The following is a 15877-nucleotide window of genomic DNA, read 5'->3' as shown; positions in this document are numbered from 1 at the left end:
CACTCAAGTTGGGTGGCTCACAACTGCCTATAACTCTAGTTCCAAGGGACCTGATGTTCTCTTCCAGCCTCTGTGAATACCTGCACTGAAGTGCACAAAACCACACACAATTATAAATAAAATAAACCTCAAAGGGAAAAAAAGGACTGGTAAGAGAATATTATAAAGTGTGCCATACCAACACACTTGACAACTTAAGTAAGACAGAGAAATGCCAAGGCTCACTGAAGATGGAGAACCTGAGCACTGTTATAACTGCTAGATGATCTAAAACATTCCCACAAAGAAACTACCATGTCAGACGGCCTTACTGGGGAATCTCCCCAAAACCTAAGAAAGAAAAATAGAGAAAGAGTAAAAGAGCGTTAAGAGAAAGAGGCAGGAGAGAACTCGGGGAGGGAGGGGTTAATTAATTCTGTGAGACTTAGGGGTCAGCACCTAGCAGTCAGGCAGTGATGGCATTGGGATCAAGTCCAGCCTTGGCTACACAGTGGGTCCAAGGCCGGCCTGATTCTTTCTCAAAAATGAATTCTTTCAAATTTCTCAAAAAAGATTCTTTCTCAAAAATGAATGAATAAATAAGTCGTGAACTGATAAAGGATTTAGTAGTACAAGACTAAATGCTCTTCACCAAAGACTGAGGAAAAATGTGCAATCTCACTAGTTCTGCTCAACATAATACCTGAAGTCTAAGCTAGTGTTAATAAAAAATGGAATCAGACTTGAACACCAATTTCCTTTGTAAATGATATATTGATGTTTAAAATTTTTATTACATTTATTATACTGAGTACCCGTGTGGAGGGCAAATTATGGGATTCAATCTTCTCCTTCTACCATGTGGGACTCAGATTACTTGAGATCATCAGGCTTGATGGGTGACCTTACCTACCATCTTGCTGGCCCAATATTTATATTTATTAATTTAAAATCTGTAGGGGCTGGGGAGATAGCTTCATGATTAAAAGCACAATTGCTCTCCCAGCACCCACATGGTACAGCTCACAACCACCTGTAACCCTGTATGTGGCACACAGACATACATGAAGGCACTCACAAACACACATAAAATATAGCCTTTAAATATATATTATATAAAACTGTCACTAGAAACAATGAATGAAATTTTGCCTAGTTCATTATACTCATTATACCAATTAAAAAACAAGCAAACAAAAAAAGCTGGAATAATGGCTCAGCAGTTAACAGCCCATAACACTCTTGCAAAGAACCAAGTTTGGTTTTAAGTACTCACTTTAAAACCAAGGGGCAGTCTTCTAATCTCTGCCAGGCACTGCATTCCATGTACACACACACACACACACACACACACACACACACACACAGGCTTTTAAAAAGCTTCTAGATACAGCTTAGCACTGAGTCCTTGCTGTGGTAAACCTTGGATTCAATCCTCAGTACCACCGAAAAGAATAAAAATTTAAACACTCAAACACTCAATTCTGAGCAAAACTATGTTTTGCCACATGCTCATTTCTTTTTTCACTATTCTGTGGAGTGCCTAAACTCTCTTCTCATCTTGACATCAAACAGATTCTTCCTATTGATCTAATGTGACCTATAATAGTGACTTCAACATGTAATATCTATCACTTTGTATTATCTTATAAAATTGTATTTTTTCTTTTGCACATATATGTAATAATAAACTGCACCTATTAGTTTGCCAAAAAAAAAAAAAAAAAAAGTGCCCCTGGATGCAAAATGAAGAAGGCCTTTGGTTAAGAAATATTTCAAAGCTGGGCAGTGGTGGTGCATGCCTTTAATCCAGCACTCGGGAGGCAGAGGCAAGTGGATCTCTGAGTTTGAGACCCTGGTCTACAGAGCAAGATCCAGCACAGGCACCAAAACTACATAGAGAAACCCTGTCTCGAAAAACAAAAACAACAACAAAATCAAACCAGGAGGTAGTGGCGCATGCCTTTAATCCCAGCACTCAGGAGGCAGAGGTAGGCAGATCTCTGATTTCAAGATCAGCCTGGTCTACAGAGTAAGTTCCAGGACAGCCGGGACTACACTGAGAAACCCCTCAAAAAAACCCAAAGAAATATTTCCTTTTTTTTTTTAACATAAAAACAGGCTGTAATTCAAAAGTCCAGAGTTATTTTAAACAGTAAAATATTTTCTCTGTAGAAAATAGTAAAAATGATTATTTATACTAAAGGAATTTTTACTAATGATTATTTTTACCAAAGAAATATTTCAAGGAAGACAAATTTTACAGAAAACTTTGTGTATGTGTGTGTATGTTTATACGGGCCCATATTTGCACATGTAGAGGCCAGAGATTGATACCTGAATCTTCCTCCATTGCTCTCCACTGTCCTTTTTGAACCTAGAATCTGCTGTTTCTGCCCGACTGGTTGGCTCGTTTGCCCCAGGACCTGCGCCTGCCTCTGACAGACAGCTCAGTCCTGCAGTTACAGACATGGGCCCCAGTCTGCACTCAGGGCCCTCCCGCCTGCACAGCAAGCGCTTTACCAGTGAGCCTCCATCTCTCCAGTCCAGGAAAACGTGGGAGTAAGAGAAAAAGAGACTGGTGGCCAGATGCAGAGAGAATGTTTTACATAAATCAAGTCGAAAGGGGGGTGGGGAGGATCATACGGAAAACGGAGCGAAGACAGTACCAGAGATGTCAGGGATGGAAAACTAGGGAACGAGAGTTGGTATATTTGGAAAAGTAAAGACATGTGGCTCAGATAGGTGTTGATTTCCTAGCGTGAGAAAGTGTACAGTTTTCAATGGAGAAAAGAAAACAGTGGGTAGGAAATGTTTTCTGAGCAAAAACGAATGGGACAACAGGCAGACCACTACCTGACTTATCTAGACACAGCCCAAGGATGATGGCTTAAAAACAGAAACAGAGGTCCACACCAAAGCTGCCGAGTGCAGCAGTGCACTCATGGAATCTTAGCCACCTCTGATGGGGGCTGAGGCAGGAAGACCTCAAGTACAAAGCCAACCTTGGCAACACAGTGAAACCTAGTCTCAAAAAAACAAAGCAAAACCAACACAAAAACAGCCCAAAGCCACAGGAAAAAGAACTAAAGGACAGGACACCATTTCAAGATCGGTATCACCAGACTTCAGGATTCTGATACTGAGAAGACTGGTGACCAGTAAGGGGACCTAAGAGAGTCAACAATGTGCAAGAAAGTAAGCAGAGGATGCACTCTAGCCTCTGGAGTTTTACCTTCTGAGAAGCATCCTGAATGAGTCTTCAGACTCAAGGATGGGAAAAAGGCTAAAGGCAAACAGAGTGCCATACACATTCCTCAGCGAAGTAAATAAGCTGAGCGCATCAGCTTCCAAAGCAAACATCAGTGCAGGCCCTGGCACAAAGTGCTGAGGCAGAGTCACAAGCCATGCAGGGAGCATAGGGTCCCCTGTTCAAACATTTCAAACCAGCCCTCACTGGCTTGAAATGTGATGTCTTCCACATTTTCATTCTTGTTTTATTTTTGTTAGCCCTACAAAGAGCCTTTCACTGTGTTTTGGGGAGAGAGAGAGAAAGAAAGGAAAGAGGAGTGGGGTGTGTGTGTGGTGTGTGTGTGTGTGTGTGTGTGTGTGTGTGTGTGTGTGTGTGTGTGTGTGTTTTACAAGTAGCATTTCCCCTTGGCCAGTCAGCCAGCCATGTATTAGGAGCACGGAATACACACCGACCTCCTCTCTGCAGCGACTTGTGGCTCCCAGCTCCCCTCACTGTTTGAGTGTAATAATGAATGTACTGTTCTTTTAAAGGGACTGAGCCAAAATGCAAATAAAACATCATAAATGCTAAACACATTGCTGTAAAAATACAAAACTTTTGGAGTGAAACACAAAAGTGGAGGTAGTGAACGAGTATTTTAAAGTGTGTAGTCCACGGTTCATCTAACCAGAGACTATATTTAGAAATTCGCAGAGGCATACCCCTGGGCAAAACATCTCATGAAAAGGATATCACTGAACCTGATGCACCATCAGCAGGATTTGTACAGGAGGAGAGAGGCAGTTCTTTCAGAACAGCAGTCCCGTTTCTTACTTGGATTCCTTCCTCCAGATCAGTGGTGGGGATCTGAACTCAGGTCCTCATGGTTGTACAGCAAGCACTTTACCTACTGGGACATCTCTTTAGCCCCACTTCTAAGTTTTAAGTTCCCGGGTTACATATTTTTTTTAAATAAAGATACTCCAGAACAGTGTTGCAGAATAAACTACACTCATTGTTAATATTCTCCCTACCTAGTATCTCTTCAGTCCTTTTCAATCTGGGTCAGTAAGTGAGCACACGGACAACAGACAATGACATTAATGGCAGCCAACTAGCTAGCATCTCTGAGTGTAATCAGCACTCCAGTGCTTAGTCACCTGCCATTCTGAAAATAACTGTTATCCCACAATGCTGTTACACATGTGTGCACCAACGCCAACGCCATGGTTGTTCCGTTAAAAAAAAATCGGTGATTACAGAAAGAAAGAAGCAATAGGTGGTGTGGTCAGGGCGGGAGCGGAACTGAAGCCCAGTAGGAGAGGAAGGCAGTCTGAAGGTACTGCAGATTGGACTTGTTGAGGGCTGTTCCTAACCCACAACACTATTCATAGGTGTGGAAGTAAGTTAGGTCATGGGAATGTTCCCTGAAAAGACACTGTGGTCCTGCCCCTCTTCTTCCTCTACTTCCTGCTCTCAGCCCTCCCTTGGTGAAGGCTTCTTCTACCATATGCTCCCTTCATAATGTGCAGCTTTGTCTCAGGCCAAAAGCATCAAGCCGACTGATCATGGACCAAAACCACCCAAACTATGAGACTGTGAGATAAAATAAACATTTTATTTTCCTTCAGTACTATGTATCGAACCCAGGACTTTACACATCCTAGGTAAGTGTCCCCCAGTCCAAATCTTTCCTCTCTTTTAAGTTGATTTATCTTCAATCTTTGGATCTTATTGAGGTAATTTGTTACAGTAATTTAAAGCTGACTAGCAAAGAAGAAGACTAGAAAAAAAAGCTGTTGAAATTAAAGAGGAGTAATTGATGGAAAACAAACTAACTTTCTAGTATTATCTCCCTTTCTTCAACTCTGCTTGGGAATCAAGTCAGACTAACACAGCTTGGGAGATTTAGGAGATATGCAAAGACCTTCAAGCTGTAGGAATCATCTTCTCCAAGACATGTGCCCAGAGGCTCTTCTGGGTAGCCCTTCCTGTTCGACCTTTCACCTTTTCACTGTTCGGTGTCTGGCCCTTCAGAGATGGCATCAGCACTCACACAGGTGACCCAGAGGTCATTTCTGTTGCACAGTTCCTACAGATAGGCTGATATGAGTCACCACTTTCTAATTCCACCTGACAGCCTGCATGCTTTACAGGTACTCCACTCAAACAAGTACATTAACCAGAAGAGACATGCACCATTCTGACTTGAGATGATTACCTTCCCTGAAGAGGACTTCAGAATGTCTTTAAGAATTCTAATATGGGGAAGGGGGCTAAAGAGATGGATCAGCAGTTAGTGACTCACAATTGCCTATAACTCCAGCTCCAAGGGATATAACACCCTTCTGGCCTCCATTGGCACCCACATTCCCACATTCACATGCACATACACAACTAAAAATTATATATATATATATATATATATATATATATATACACACACACACACATGTATAAAATAAACACACACACAGTTTTTTGGTTTGTTTGTTTGTTTGTTTTTTTGAGACAGGGTTTCTCTGTGTAGCTCTAGGTGTTCTGGATCTCACTCTGTAGACCAGACTGCCAGACTGGCCTCTCAGAGATCCACCTGCCTCTGCCTCTTGAGTGCTGGGATTAAAGGTGTGAGCACCACTGCCCGGCCAGATATTTTTTTTTTTTAGGTAAAAGCTGGTTAGGGTAGAGCTTAGAGGTAGGTGCTTGCTTTGCAGTATAACATGCAGGTTTGATGCCAGCATTAAAGAAGGAATAAAGGGCCTGGTTCAGTGGTTAAGATCACTTGCTGCTTTTGCAAAGGACTTAGGTTCAGTTCCCACCACCCACATGGGGACTCTATAATTTCAGTTCCAGGAGGTCTGATACCTTCAGCTGTCCTCTGTGAGCACCCGGAACACACGTGGCACACAAACATACATGTAGGCAAAGTATTCATACACATAAATAAATCTTTAAAATTTATTTTAAAAGTAATAAAAATAAAAGAACCTGGGACCTGGGTGTGGTGGCACATGCCCATAATCCCAGCATTTGGAAGGCAAAAGCAGGAAGGTTACCAGTTTGAAGCTGGCCTGGGCTATGTAGTCAGACTCTGCTCAAAAACAAAGAGTAACGAGTTAGAGATGGCTCAACAGGTCAAGGCCCTTGCCACCAAACCTCACAACCTGAGTTCCATCTCCGGGACCCTCATGGTGGAAGAAGAGAAACCAGCTCCTCCAGGTTGTATTCTGACTTCCACATGTATCAATGCCAAAAAAGTATAAATGTAACTAATTAAAATATAAGAAAGAAAGAGAGAGAGAGGGAGGGAAGGAGAGAGGAAAGAGAAAAGAGGAGGGGAGGGGGAAGGGAAGAGGAGGAGGAAGGGGAGAGAGGAGAGGCAAGGAGAGAAGAGAAGAGAAGAACAGAGAGAAGAGAAGAGAAGAGACGGAAGAGAAGAGACGGAAGAGAAGAGAAGAGAAGAGAAAGAAGAGAAGAGAAGAGAAGAGAAGAGAAGAGAAGAGAAGAGAAGAGAAGAGAAGAGAAGAGACGAGAAGAGACGGAAGAGAAGAGAAGCCAACCAACATGGAAAGCCCCAGTTGCCTGGAAGCAGCAGAAAGCAGCTGAGCTGCCTGGAGGAGGTGTCGGCCAGAGTCACTCAGAAAGGACACGGCCTGCAGGCTGTGCAGTGAGCTCCAGGTTCCCAGCTGTGTGAGCTGTCCCCGTGCTTGGGGTGAGTGCTGGGGATGCAGCTGTCTGAGTCATTTCTGCTCCTACAAACCCAGTAAAACTCACTGGTGCACCAAGCTGGACTTGGGTAGTACCCAGACTTCGGTCTGTGGTAGAATCCTTCTCTGGGGTGACTGGCTGTGTGCTGCATTTCTCCAGGAGAGTTCTGTCATCCAAGCACGCGCTTCTCCTCCCGACTCTACTTGTTTCTCTAAGTACATGTGTTCTCTTGAGGTAAATCACAGACTGAATAGATCTGGACTTTTAAAGGATTATTCTCACTACAACTGCCTAGTTCTCACAGGCACAAAATTCTCTAGATGGTGAAAAAAAAAAAGTGAGAGCACCATAAAACTAAGTAACTTGGTTACTGTTTTTGTTTTTGAAATAGGGTCTCCATGTTTCTTAGGCTAATCTTAGACTTACTACATAACTGAGGATGACCTTGAACTTCTAATCTTTCTGCCTCCACCTCTGAGTGCTGGGGTTACAAGTATAAACTACCACACGTGGCTTTTAATTTTTTTAAATATGTCTGTGTGGGTTGTACATATGTACGCATTGCCTGGAGAGGCAAGAAGGCCATGTTTGATTCTATGAAACTGGAGTTACACACACAGCTGTAAGCCACCATGTTGGTGCTGGAAATTGAAGTCAGATCCTTTAGAAGAGCAACCAGTGCTCTTAATCACTGTGCCATCTCTCCAGTCCCCACACCTGGTTCAAGGAAGTACCAAGAATCAAACCCAGGGTTTTGTGCATGCTAAGCAAGCACCCTACCAACTAAGATACATCCAGCCCCCAAACTAAGTAATTTGTTTGGGGCATTCACTAGATCTCTGAATGCATATAATATGGCAGGCACAGTGCAATGTAGACTTGGAAACGTAGGGATAAATAATCTTAGTCTTCAGAAGCTTACACTCTGGCCTGGCATGATGGGTCAGTGGGTAAAAGTGCTTATTGCACAAGCCTGGACAACCTGAGTTCAACCCCTGGAACCCACATAAAGGTAGAAGGAAAGAACGGACTCTACAAAGTTGTCCTCTGACCTCCACGAGAATGCTATGGCAAAGGCACACCCATAAACACACACTAAGCTTTTTTTTTTTTATTTAAAGCTTACAATCTAGTAGAACAGACAGACCTAGAAACATGGTATGATATATCCTAAGTATGAACGAGTAAAGAAATTAAAAGGAAGAATGAGAAATGAAATCTCCCTAGGAAGAATGTATCACTTCACCTCTGTGTGAAAAGTGCTTCTTAAAGACTTTGTAAACTTTCTTCACTCGAATTCTCAGTCATTTCTGTGCCCGGAACACAGCTGGCACTCAAGCAAGTATCAGCAACACAAACAAACCCAGGACTTCTGACTTCTAGTTTAGACTTTGCATCTTGGCTGTGGCTCTGGATGGGCATGTGCACGGATGCCAATACTCATGGAACAACTCTGGAGCTCTGCCTCTGAAGCTGCTTTCACAGCCAGTTTACAAACCACAAGGGAACTAAGTCTCATGAAAGTTAAACAAGGTTTTTGTTGGGGGGAGTTGAGACAAGGCCTCATTATATAGCCAGAGCAACTTGTAACCCTCCTGCCTCTACCTCAGAGTTCTGGATTTTCAGATGTAGACCACCATGCCAGGATACAAACAGCAACTTCTACTACTATTTTATCATTCATTCATTCATTCATTCATTCATTCATTCATTCATTCATTCTGAGACAGGGTCTCATTATGTTGCTCTGGCTGGACTGGAACTTGCTAGGTAAACCAAGCTGGTCTAGAACTCAGAGATCCTTCTTGCCTCACAAGTGCTGAGATTAAAGACACACGACATCCAGCTGCAAACTTTATTTCTGATCAACCTGAAAACTGTAACATATAAACAGTTATTTGTTTGTGTTTTCTCTTTTATTTTATGTGAGGGAACTGTCATGTGGTATGTATTTATAGTATGTTTGAGTCTACATCAACGTGTGTGTATGTTTATATATGTTTGTGTGTGTAAGCCTAAGGCCAATGTCAGGCACCTTTCCTCTCCTGCCCTCCACCTTTATTTCTTCTGACAGGGTCTCTACTGAACGCGAAGCTCATTGATTCAATTAACCTGGCTGGCTGGCCAATGAGCTTCAGGGATCTCTCTTCTCGACTTCCCTCCAAGGCTGGCCTTAAAGGCATGTACAGCCAAGCCCAATTTTTTACTTGAGTTCTGGGGATCCAAACTCAGATCTTTATGCTTGTAAAGCAGGCATCTTACTAAATGAGCCCTACACAGGTTTTTGTCTTTGGGTTTTTTATTTTTGTTTTGTTTTGTTTGGTTAGTTGGCTTTTGGTTTTTCAAGACAAGGTTTCTCTGTGTAACCCTGGCTGTCATGGAACTTGCTGAACTCAGAGATCTGCCTGCCTCTGCCTCCCAAGTGCTAGAATTAAAGGCATGAGCCACTATGCCTGGCTAGTTATTTTTAATTTTTTTTTTTTTTTTGAGACAAGGTCTCACTGTCTATCCCACTGTCTTAGAACTCACTATGTAGAGCAGGCTGGCCTCAAACTCATAGAAGATCTGTTTGCCTCTGTCTCCTGAGTGCTGGGATTAAAAGGCACCCATCACCATGCCCAATATGAACAGTTATTTTTTTTTTTTAAAGAAGCAAATCTACTTCAAATATACCAAGTTTCATACATTAAATATCCTAGCTTTCTGAATGTCAGTAATAGCTCAATAAGGGGGGGACACAAATGTACACTTTAAAAAGGAGACATATAAACTATGGCAGAGAGCTGGAGATTTAGCTCAATGGTAGAATGCCAGTGCTCAGCATTTATAAAGCCCCAGCACTGTCCCCCCAAATCCATATTATCTTTCACAGTTCATGATCTGTTGTCTTCAAAGGACACAGTATTCACTACTATCTAACTAGAAAGATTCAAAAAGTACGTGTAGACCAGGCATAGTGGTGCACACCTGTAATTCCAGCACTCAGGGAGGTTGAAGTAGCTGGATCTTTGTGAGTCTGAGGCCAGTCTGGTCTACACAGAGTTCCAGGATAGCCATATCTATGCAGAGAGACCCTGTCTTTTAAAAAAAAAAATTAATAAGGTGGCATTTGTTCATTTATTCAAAATATATAGATTTCCTTAGCACAGGCCAGGTCAGGAGCAAAAATGAGGAAGGCAAAGCTGGGTTCTCAAGACACACACACGGGGGAGTAAGTCAACACACACAGTTCAGCACAATCAGAGGATGAGAACAGGGGGCTATGCACTGGCTCTAATCTATCAGGTAATCATGAGTCAGTGCTTGTGCCTTATCACCCGTGATTATAACACAAATTGATTGTAAGCAGTTACATTATGAAAAATAATATGAAAAGAAATGACATTCAATCAGATATGGTGGAGTGTTACCTGTAGTCCTAGCTACTCAGCAGGCTGAGAGGAGGATCACTTGAGCCCAGGTGTTTGTTCCAGGCCAGCCTGGACAATAAAGGAGACCTCACCTCAAAAAAGAAAAACAATAGTTAAAATTGTCCATAGAAGGGGCTGGAGAGATGGCTAAGAGATTAAGAGCACTTACAGCCTTCCCAGAGAACCCAGCACCCACGTGGACGGTTCACAACCACCTATGTCTAGCTCCCTGGGCTCCAATGCTCTCTTCTGGCCTCTGTGGGCACATATTACATACATACACATCTGTACACATACACAGTTACAGAGATGCTAAGTATTAAATATTAGAGTTCTCAGGTTCCCTGTGTTTCTCAGCAAGGAAATTTAGCATGTTTGGATAATGAAGCTGTTTCTAGGTGAGAGGAACTGAGTTATGCAAAGGACAGTGGCTGGAATTACTTAAGTCTGGTACTTCCACTATGCTGAAGACATAGTTTAGATCTGTTCTGTCCAATAAGGTAGCCACTAACAACATGTGGCTATAGAGCATCTGAAATGTGATTCGTGTAAATTGAGATGTAATAAGTGAAAAAAATAGCCGGGCAGCAGTGGCTCACACCTTTAATCCCAGCATTTGGGAGGCAGAGCCAGGCAGATCTCTGTGAGTTCGAGGCCAGCCTGGTCTACAGTGCTAGATCCAGGACAGGCCCCAAAACTACACAGAGAAACCCTGTCTCGAAAAACCAAAAGAAAAAAAAAGTGAAAAATACATTCTAGATTTCAAACATTTAAAAAAAAAAAAGTTAAAATATCCCAATACTAGTTTTTTGAGTTTTTTTTTTTTTTTTTTTTTTTTTTTAGTAATTACATATTTAAATACTAAGATTTGGATGTTTTAAAATGAATAAAATGTTACAAAAATCAATTTCACCCTTTCTTTTTACTTTTTTAATGTGGCTACTAGAAAAATTTAAATTACATATGTGGTCTACATTTGTGGCTTGCTTTCTATTTCCATTGGACAGTATTAGTCCAAAGATCTGTAAATAACAGGCTAAAGCACTTAAACCCTTTAGGCAACCAAACACCGTTGAGGATTTCCAACCTAAGTGTTTGTGGTAGATTTGGGAAGGAGCAGGAACATAAAGCCATCTTTCAGGAAGATTAGTGTGGGGGCAATGCGTAGGGGTGAGACACTAGAGGCAGTTGTCAGTGTCAAAGGCAGCAAATGTCAAGGGGCAAGCAGGCTGGTCGGCTGGAGCCTATGCAAGGTCTCTAGAAGCAACGTGCTGCAGAGAGAATGAAGAAACCAAGAGCAGCTTAGACAAGGGGAGAGGAACAGGTGCCATGCTGACCCAGCCTGAAGAACCAGGGTGCAATGCTCACTCAACTCAGCAAGCTCAACACAGTCATTTCAGATCTATCTTTACGTGGCAAGCTCTCTTAAGAGGGGCATCAAGCCGGGCAGTGGTGGCGCACACCTTTAATCCCAGTAGATTAGTCAGCAGAGGCAGGCGGATCTCTGAGTTCGAGGCCAGCCTGGTCTACAGAGCGAGTTCCAGGATAGCCAGGGATATACAGAGAAACTCTGTCAAAACAAGACAAAAAAAAAAAAAAAAAAAAGAGTGGCATCAAATCCCAGACACTAACAGGCAGAGGTAGGCAAACAAAGCTACAAGAAATTAAAAAAAAACAATAAACAATGAAAGATTCAAGAAATAGTTTCTGGAATTCTGCTGTATGCCTGACACTTGGACAGGCTCTGGCCACGTGGCAAACAAAACAGACATGGCCCTGAATCACAAGTTGATAACTACAAAAATGAACCGGAGTTGTAAGAGACCTGAACAGGAACAAGGAATCAGTGGACAGAGATGGAAAGAAAGGGTCTTCAGAAGCTGGGCATGGTTGGTTACACCTATAATCCCAGCATTCAGGAGGCTAAGGCAGGACCATGGCCAAGAGTTCAAGACAAGACCAGACTGGGCAACACAGAGAACTCCAGGTCATCCTGGGTTAGAGAGAGATGTTGGAAAAAACAAACAAACAAACACCACCACCACACAAAAAGGGAGAGAGGGAGATGGATTGACTCTTGAGGCATGGTGGCAAAAGTCTGTAATTCCTGCACTGGAGAAGTTGAGGCAGGAGGAGCATGAGTCTGAGGCCAGTAAGGCCACATAGCAAGACCTAAGGATAAAATAAATTAAAAAAATAAATAAATAACAGAGCTTCGAAGTACTATGTATAAGGAATACATCAATTAAAAAACAAAGGTTGGATGTATTTCTGGGTTTTTTTTTTAAGATGCTTAATTCTAAAACAAGAATAGTCTCAATTTAACATTAAATTCTTAAGCCAGGTACAGGCAACCTAATATTACCAGTGGATTCTCCTTTCCTACCTCTCTCTGCTTCTCAGTGTTCCTTTTGCCGTTCTCCCTCTGGATAATTTAGGAGGCAAAAATAAAACAAGCAAAAGGATAAGAAACCAAATAGATCAAAGATTAAACCTAGCTATACGGCTCTTGGGAACCCTTGTCCTCATCCCTCTAACAATGAAAGTTTCTGCATCTATAGGCTTGAGGTAAGGATTTAAAAAGTAACACATAGAGCCTGGCACATTGTAAGCACACAACAAACATTAGCCAATACTGACATTCAAACAAAAATATTGTTCTGACTTTAAACATTTAAGAGCTTCTATTTGAGGGGGAAGATTTCAAGGGTATGATGGGTTAACAGACATGCAGCAGGGACCGTTACCTTACTCCTTTAAGTCCCATCAGAAACTACACTGCTCAAATAATCAAGTTTACGACATCCCTTAAGAACAGTCAAGAACTACACCGGGCCTCTTGAATTCAGCACCCGGCGGCAGAAGCAGGTGGATCTCCGAGTTCCAGGCCAGCCATAGCAGTTCCTGGCCAACCAAGGCTACACAGTGAAACCTTGTCTCAAGAAACCAAACAAACAAAACAAGAAAACACGGGCAGGCATCATAACCCTCATCACTCCATCCCAAGTGGGACATTAACAGTCTGATCTGTATTCTGGATACTGGTTAATGTGCCTACCTGTAGGGACAATTCTACTGATATCCCTCCCACTTACTACAGAGATGTCTCGGGCAAGACAACATCAACTCTCCACATCCACGCTCTTTAAGAAGCGTTTACAACCCACTGTAAACACAGTTTTAAACCAAGGATTGAAATCTCCCACAAATGAAGCGAAACACACTATTAAACCTTCACAAAAGGTTAGGAGGTGTGATTTTTGCTTACTGCTATGTTTTAACTGTGAAGGGCGTACAAATGATGTTTTATTCACTGAGTTTTAGCTGGTACTCTTTATTCACTGAGTCAAAAGAGTAAAACACGCCAAAAGACACACGAGAAAGCATGGAGCTAAAAGTCCCAAATGGGTGACCTGTGCCCAAGACTAAGGCTGCTGCTGTTACTGGGTGTCGTTGGCCACTGTAGTGAATTTCGCCGGATCAGATATTTAGCCATTATGGACTAAGAAACCCGTTAGTTTGAAATTAGAGGGCGCCGGACCAGCGGAAGGTGGCAAACCCTTCCCTAGGGCTGTTTCCAACCCTGTCATCCCTCAGGCCCCTCTGTTTGTGTCCGCGTCCAAAGCGAGCATCGCAGCCTCTCCCCCGCAGCCCGTCCCGCCGCTCTCGCGGGGTGGCCGTGGGACCCCGCCATCAGGTCCCGCACACACAAGCCTGCGCGCCCGCCGAGCGCGCGGGGGAGGGGGGGACGGGGGACACCGGATGCTCGCGCCCCACCGCCAGGCAGACTCAGCTCCGATGGCCTCGCAATCCCGAGGGCCGCCCCCCCCCCTCCGCCCTCCCCGAAGCAACGCGAAGCGCCCGGACCGCCGCGGGCCCACCCGGAAGCCCTCCCCTCTGCTCACACCTGCCGGCGCGTGACGCCGGTCTGTCCCTGCCCCACGACTCGGGACGCCGGGGGCCCCCGCGACCGACGTGACCGCGCGTCCCTCACACACACACACACACCCCTCCCCCGCCTCACGTCTACAGATCCGCGATCCCACAGCGCGCCCCGGGCGAGCGCCCTGGGCCCCGCCGCGGCCCACCCCGGCCCTGCGCGCTCCCGCCCCACATTCCCCCACCACCACCACCACCACCACCACCACCACGTCGTTTCGTCGTCGTCGTCGCCCTCCCCGCCCCACCCCCCGTTCCGAACACCTCCCGGCTCGCTCCCCGCCCCGCGCGCGCGCGCTCTCTCGCGCGAGGACACGCACGCGCTGCGCCCCAGCGGGCCGGGCCGCGCCGCGCCGCGCGCTCCCGAGGGCGTCCTCAGTCGCCCACCCCCGGGGCGTCCCCTGCCGGGCCCGGCCGGCGGCTCGCGAGGCAGAGGGGAGGCCCGCGCGGCCCACAGTCCTCACTCACCGCTGAGCCGCGCCGGCTCCGAGTGCGCGTCGTTCCGCGGTGGAGCCCAGCGGTGACCGCGCTCCCCGCTTCTCCGCAGGCGGTGGAGGCGACGTCGCGGGGAGGCTGGGAGGCGAGGGGTGTCACGGTCGCTCGCTTCACCTTCCCGAAGCTCGGGGACCCCAGAAACTAAAAACAAAATAAACAAACTTTCCCCTCCGCCTCCCTCCCCCAAAACCACAACACAAACACTCGGGGGCCCGCCCACAGCCCCGCTTCATTGGCCGCAGGCAGGATGCCTCTAGCTTTCACTGGCTAGCCTTCGTGCCCGTCAAACTGCTGTGCCGCCTCTCTTGAGTCCTCGCCGCTGCCGTCGCCCCTCATTGGCTAAGTGCTTCCCGTTTGCCGAGCTGGGATTGGCTGAGCGGCCTGCGCCAATCATGAGGGGACACACCCCCTCAGCATCCCAGAGGCCGCTTCCTCGGTCGCGGACCCAGAAAGACGAAGGGGAAACTAGAGCATGATGGCGGCCGGGCTCGCCCAGCGCAAGCATCATCTTTTCCCTTTTTTTTTTTTTTTTTTAGCTCATGAGTGCCTCTCTCAGGCGCTGTGTCTCGCCAGCTCCTCTCTCCATGCGAGACTGCACTAATAACGGAATCTATACGTGCCGGCTCCTTGATTTATCCCCTCCGAAGAGCTGAGTGTGGGTTGGTTGTGCGTCATTGGACTGTCAGGATGTCGCTCCCAAGTCACATCCTTAAACTATTGGTGGAACAGCCAGAAAGCGGCCAACAACAAGGGCCTATGCCATTGGTTTGATTCCACTGTTTGTTGTCTTTTTTTTTTTTTTTTTCCTGGCATCTTATTGGGCTCTTCGGCGTTGTCCGTCAGATCCGGATTCGCCGCACTACAGTTTAGCTGAGGAGGGGGGTGTCTTTGGTCCACGGTAATTGACAGTAATGACTGCTATCATTTATTGTGGGCGTATTTTATGCCACAAACGGCGCTGAATTCTTTACGGAAACTATCTGATTGAACCCAATTTTTTACAGAAAGGCCAAAAGAGGTTAAGAAACTTACCCAAGGTCACCCATTTAGAAAGGAGTTGTTGGGCCACACATTGATTCCTAGGCCTGTCTGACTCAACCGTCTTCACTCGCTT

At 45.1% G+C, this 15877-nt stretch overlaps 1 protein-coding gene across 6 annotated transcripts in view; it reads right to left on the bottom strand.

Moving 5' to 3' along the window:
• The window catches only part of Tnrc6b (trinucleotide repeat containing adaptor 6B), a 233601-nt gene extending 218601 nt beyond the window's left edge, over positions 1 to 15000 (bottom strand). For 2 of the 6 annotated variants that reach the window (XM_037197686.1, XM_028871192.2), the window contains exon 1: positions 14737 to 15000. The gene's annotated coding sequence lies outside the window, so the exon portion shown is untranslated. Of the gene's footprint in view, positions 1 to 10329; positions 10416 to 14736 lie in introns of those variants that run through there. The other 4 variants (XM_028871189.2, XM_028871194.2, XM_028871193.2 and 1 more) reach the window with 3 other exon arrangements.
• Positions 15001 to 15877: the final 877 nt, after the last annotated feature.

Source organism: Peromyscus leucopus, chromosome 20, assembly GCF_004664715.2.
Source record: "Peromyscus leucopus breed LL Stock chromosome 20, UCI_PerLeu_2.1, whole genome shotgun sequence".
Classification (NCBI taxonomy): Eukaryota; Metazoa; Chordata; class Mammalia; order Rodentia; family Cricetidae; genus Peromyscus; species Peromyscus leucopus.
This window is presented reverse-complemented; position numbering and strand designations above follow the sequence as displayed.